This window comes from Halichoerus grypus, chromosome 3, assembly GCF_964656455.1.
Source record: "Halichoerus grypus chromosome 3, mHalGry1.hap1.1, whole genome shotgun sequence".
NCBI classification, from domain to species: domain Eukaryota; kingdom Metazoa; phylum Chordata; class Mammalia; order Carnivora; family Phocidae; genus Halichoerus; species Halichoerus grypus.
Window position 1 is genome coordinate 26,470,159 of NC_135714.1, and position 5,993 is coordinate 26,476,151.

The following is a 5,993-nucleotide window of genomic DNA, read 5'->3' on the forward strand; positions in this document are numbered from 1 at the left end:
AACAAGACCAGGGGAAATCTTCCAAAGTTGCTACTATATATTATCTGAAGTCTATAGTTTTAAGCAAAATGGCATGTAATGAAGCAGGAAAGCATAACCCACACATGCGGGGGGGGGGGGGGGACAAAGCAAGAAGGAGAAATTGCCTGAGAGTCTGCCGGAATATCAGATTAAACAAAGTCTTCAAAGGGGGCCATTTAAAAAATGTTCAGAGGAGTGACATTAGTAAGATGGTACAGTAAGAGATCTCAATCTCCCCTCCACTGCCCCCCACTCAAATTAGACAGATAATCCATGAACAAAAATAGCCACTGGGACGGCTCAAGAGTCCAATTAAGAACCTACAGCAACACAGTGGTGATAAAACCAAAAAAAGAGGGAAAATAACCACACAGAACATCACGGGAAAGAGAGGTTTATTCGGGATGTCTAGAAACAGCTACAAAGACAGAAGGATTAAGGTCAGCAGTAGTCACATAGCAGGGTCATCATGGTTCCCAGGGGCCTGCACTATGGAGGACGCTGGAAGACTTTGCTGCCGAGGACCTCCACAGTCCCCACGAGAGCTGCAGTCTCACCGCAGCTATCACAGCGGAGGACTCCACAGTGTTTTTCCGCACAGACCCCGGGAGCCTGCTCTGCAAAAGAAACCGGCCGCTGTTCACCAGGACGGCACCACCTTTGGAGAGGGACCCGACAGCCACCACGACGGCACCGCCTTTGGAGAGGGAGACGCTGCCATCCCTGCGCTGTCCCAGAAGGAGGTACTGTTGAACTACCCTGGAACCAGAGCTGATCGCTTCCTTCAGCACCGTACACACCCCTAACCAGGAGCCGTGACTGGCCTGCGCTTCAGATCCCGGCTCCGAGGCCGCTCCGAACACACTCCAGACCCTAGTCCCACCTGCTGCGGGCGCTCCTGAATCTCAGGCAATGGAGCCTTGCGTGGAGAGTAGCCAGTGCCTTGGACCCCAGGGCTGCTGTCTGTCCATGTGTGCCTGTGCCCCAGATCCTGGCTCTATGACTTGCCACGTCAGTCCATGCCTGAGGCACAGGAATCATCACTGATGACAGTGTCCCAGACCCAGAGTGGTTCTCACTGCACAAGAGACCACATTCCAGGCTCTGGCTCCATGGCTGCTCTGAAGGTAATTGCACATCGGACATCTGTTCTGCCACCACTGTGGGGTGCCCACAAGTTGGATGTGGTGGCAACAGGGATCCCCTTGGCCATGTTATCCCCCATGGGAGAAAAAGACATCAAGTGGTCCCCAGCAGCCTTTGCCACCAAAACTCCAAGAGCACTTACCAGATACCTGCAGCCTTTGTCCCTGAAGATCCCTGCAATCTTCAAGCAACACTGACCTGGGCTAACAGAACTGCATGGAGACTACACAGCAGGGCCTTGCAGGAGCTGAAACTGCCACACCCAACCAACTGGTACCCTCATGCTCACCTGCAGGAAAAGTCTCTCTCCATCCTTATCGGTCCATAAAGTCCAGACAAGGTGACTGCTCCATCAAATGCACAGCATCAACAGTAGGATACCCAAAAAAAAGATAAAATATTGAAATTGCCAAAATCTGGAATAAAAGCTGTATTGTTAACAATCTTAAGGGAGAAAAAAAAAATATTTTAAGGGAATACTATGAATGACTCTATATTAACAAGTTATATAACTTAGACAAAATGGACATGTTCCTAGAAAGATACAAGCTACCAAAAATTACTCAAGAAGAAATAGAATATCTGAGTAGACACGGAACAATAAAAGAGACTAAATGATTAATTAAAAAACTCCCACAAAGGAAATCTCAGGTCCAGGAGACTTTGCTCATGAATTCTACCAAACATTTAAAGAAGAATTAATAACATTTTTTTTTTTCTCACAAACTCTTTTAAAATATAAAGAAAAAAAAATTCCCTTACTCATTCTGTGAGGTCATCCTGATACCAATACAACATAGAGACCTCAGAAAAAATAAAACTAAAGAACAGTATTTGTTATTAATATAGATACAAAATCCTCCACAAAATACTAGTAAGCCAAATCCAGCAATAGTATTAAAAGTGTTATACATCAAGGCCAAAAAGGATTTATTCCAGTAATGCAGCATTGACTTAAAATCTGAATATCAGTTAATATAATACACCACATCAGTAGAGTAAAAGATAAAACCATATGGTCATCTAACTGGACACTGAAAAAAAACATTTAACACATCTAACACCCTTTCATGATACAAGGACTCAACAAGCTGAGAGTAGAAGGAAATTTCTCCAACTAATAAAGGGCATCTAGGAAAAGTCTACAGCTAACATACTAAATGGTCAAGGATTGAATGCTCTCCCCTTATGAGCAGAAACAAGACAAGAATGTACATTCCAGATCCTTCCATTCAACATTTTACTGGAGGTTCTAGACAGAGAAATTAGCCAAGAAAAAAAAAAAAATTAAAAGCATCTAGATTGGAAAGGAAAAGGTAAAACTATCTCTATTTGCAGATGATATGAGTTTATACATAGAAAATCTGAATGAGGCCACGTAGAAATATTAGAACAAATGAACTAGTTCTGTAAGATGGCAGAGCACAAGATAAATAGACAATACTGAATTTTATTTTTATGCTAGCAACGAAAATCTAAAAATTAAATTAACAAAACAATTCCATTTACTGTAGCATCAAAAAGAATAAAACACTTAGGAAATATTTAAGAAAAGAAATGCAAAACTTATACTCTGAAATTTATAAAATGTCATTGAAAGAAATTAAAGATCCAAAGAAATGGAGGGACACCCCGTGTTAAAGGATCAGAAAACTTATAACATTAAGAAGATAATACTCCCCAAATTGATCTGCATACTTAACTCAATCCATATAAAAATGTCACTTGGCTTCTTTTCAAACACGAGAAGCTAATCCTAAAATTAATATGGAAATTAATGTGCCACTGATTAGCTAAAGCAATTTTATAAAAAAAGAACAAAGTTAGGATACTTTCACTTCCAACTTCAAAATTCAGTCCAAGCTACAATAAATACAATGTGATACCAGTTTAAGTATCGTCATATGGATTAGTAGAATAAAATTGATTACCCAGAAGTAAACTTCTTTATTTACTGTTAATTGACTTTTGGCAAGGGTGGCAAGACCATTACATGGGGGGGGTATATGGGGTGGGGGTGTAGGGGATTAATAACTCTTTCAACAGATGATGCCAGGACAACTGGATATCCACATTAAATAAATACCATACACAAAATCTAAATAAAAATGAGTCATAGTCTTAAATGTAAGCGCCTAAGCTATAAAACTCTTAGAAGAAAATATAGGTACATTTTTGTGACCTTGGATTAGGCAATGGTTTCTTAAATATAATTCCAAAGCACAGGTTACAAAAGAAAAGTAATTGTAATTCAAAAGGTACTATCAAAAAAAGTTAAAAGTCAACTCACAAAATGGGATAAAATATTTACAACTCATATATCTGATAAGGAGATTATATTTGAAATATAGGAACAAAACTTAAAATTCAATAGTAAAAAGACAAATAACCCAAATAAAAATTGAGCAAATTATCTGAATAGACATTTCTTCAAAAATAATATACAAGTGACCTATAAACATATTAGAAGATGGTCAACATTGTTAGTCAATATGGGAAAATACATCATGAACACAATGAGCTCCTGGTTCATACCCACTGGGATGGCTATAATAAAAACAAAACAAAACAAACAAAAACAAACAAACAAACAAAAACCCCAGCTATTTCCAAATGTTTGTGAGGATGTGGAGAAATCGGAACCTTTATACTGCTACACATAAAGTAGAGGTTCTCCCTTGGAAAATAGTGTGGCATTTCCTCCAAAGTTTAAAAATGTAGTTACCATATGTCCCAGCAATTCTATTCTAGGTATATATCCAAGAGTAAGGAAGACAATAACTGCTACATTAATGTTTATAAGATTATTCATAATAGTTTCAAAGTAGAAAACACTTAAAATCTATTAACTGATGAATTGATCAACATTGGTATATTTGATACATTTGGATGTTTTTCAGCAATATAAAGGAATGAAGTACTGATACATGCTGCAACATTAATAAACTTTGGAAACATTATTCTAAGTGAAAGAAGCCAGCCACGAAACACCACATATTATTTAATTCATTTTATATGAAATATCCAGAATAGGAAAATTCTTAGAGATAGAAAGATTAGTAATTACCTATGCCTCGGGGCGGTGGCAGTAAATGAGGAGTGATTGCTAATGGATACATGTTTTCTTTACAGAGTAATGAACATGTTCTAAAATTGTAATGTATAATTCTGAAAAACCATTCAATGGTAAAACTTTAAATGGGTGAATTGTATGGTATATGAATTATGTCTCAATATAGCTGTTATATAATTTTATAAAGTACACTTACGAATGGAAATAAAAAGTATAAGAATTATCTAAAATAGAAATGAAATTTATATTATTATTATTATTATTATTATTATTATTATTATTATTTTGCTATGAAACACTTACTGGTGGTCCCCAACAGGGCAACTAACAGAATGTGGAATGTTAGGGCAATTCTTATTCTTATGATCATGCATGTCTGATTACTTGAAGTCTCAAGCTTTGCGCAGTGGCAGTATCGTAGCCAATGAGGTTTATCCGAGGCGCGATTATTGCTAATTGATTACTTGAAGTCTCAAGTTATGTTTTATTATTGTCTGAAATGTCCATACAACAATTTCTAAGCAAATTTCTTACAAATTCAGCATCTTCCTTTAAAACAATTTAGATTAACAAATGCTTACAATTAGAGAAGTTCAATATGTGTTAAACATATGTTCATTTTTTGTAGCTTTGATTTTTTGTTTGGATTTTATAAATTTTTCAAGTTATTTCAAGTTCTCTTTAACTTGTTATTTGAATGTTCTAAGGTATTTGTAAGCAAATCCCTAATATTTTTTAGTAAGTATATAATTCCGCAGCAGCTAATTAAACATCTGTGGACATTATTTATGCTATACAAATTATACTAGAAAAAAGTATAAATTCTCTTAGAATTAGCCCCATGGTAGAATTAATGGTTAGAACAAAATAAATGAGCATGAGCAAAAATAAACAAAATCAGAAATTTAGAAACATAACCATTGCATTACTTGATATTTGAAAATATATCTAAGTATGTGATGTAATAATCAATTAAAATATTTATATATAATAAAGCTTACAGAAGTAGAAACAAAAAATTTGGTGCTAAAGATAATCTTCAAGGTAGTTGTTTTGCACAGTAGTGCGGGACTGTAAAAACGACTTTGAAAGCTAAAATTATGGAAAATGATATTAATCAATGTGAAAATTATAACTGTTTCATAATCCATTAAAAACTGTCAAAATATCAAAATATCTTTTTAATATCTGCTATAAATGTGAAGGGAAATGAAAGAATAGAACTCATATTGCCCTGCATCATGTTCCCCGCTCTGAGGGGAGTCTGCTTCTCCCACTCCTTCTGCTCCTACCCCGTGCTCATACCCTCTCTGTCTCTCTCTCAAATAAACAAATAAAATCTTTTAAAAAAAATAGAGCTCATATTTATTTGATGCACTGTTATTCAAAACATTAAAGTATTTTTATTCTTTAAAAAAATTCTTATCTAGAATAGTTTGAGCAATGCTGGCCTTCTTTTTATCATATAACTTTTAACATGGAGTGTCCATCTTTTCAATGACTTAGCAGATTGTCTTACTCCTTTCCAAGTTTGGAACCCACATTTAATCCTTTGCACTTTAAATGTTGTGAAATATCTCTGACAGTTACTTTAAAGTGAAATGTTTTTCTGGTGTTACTTTCTCTAGAACAAATTCATCTTTTTTTGTTAAATCATTTTTCTCATGTATGTTAGTAAGTTCACTTTCACTATGTTCCTCTAGAGTCTCTAGAAAAGCAGCTATATCAACATTTCCAAAGACAGGTATTCTCT

At 35.8% G+C, this 5,993-nt stretch overlaps 1 non-coding gene across 1 annotated transcript; it reads left to right on the plus strand.

Moving 5' to 3' along the window:
* The first annotated feature begins 4,635 nt into the window (after window positions 1–4,635).
* Window positions 4,636–4,779, plus strand: LOC118529007 (U4 spliceosomal RNA). Its single transcript, XR_004913912.1, has one exon. It is a non-coding gene; the product is annotated as a U4 spliceosomal RNA (small nuclear RNA).
* Window positions 4,780–5,993: the final 1,214 nt, after the last annotated feature.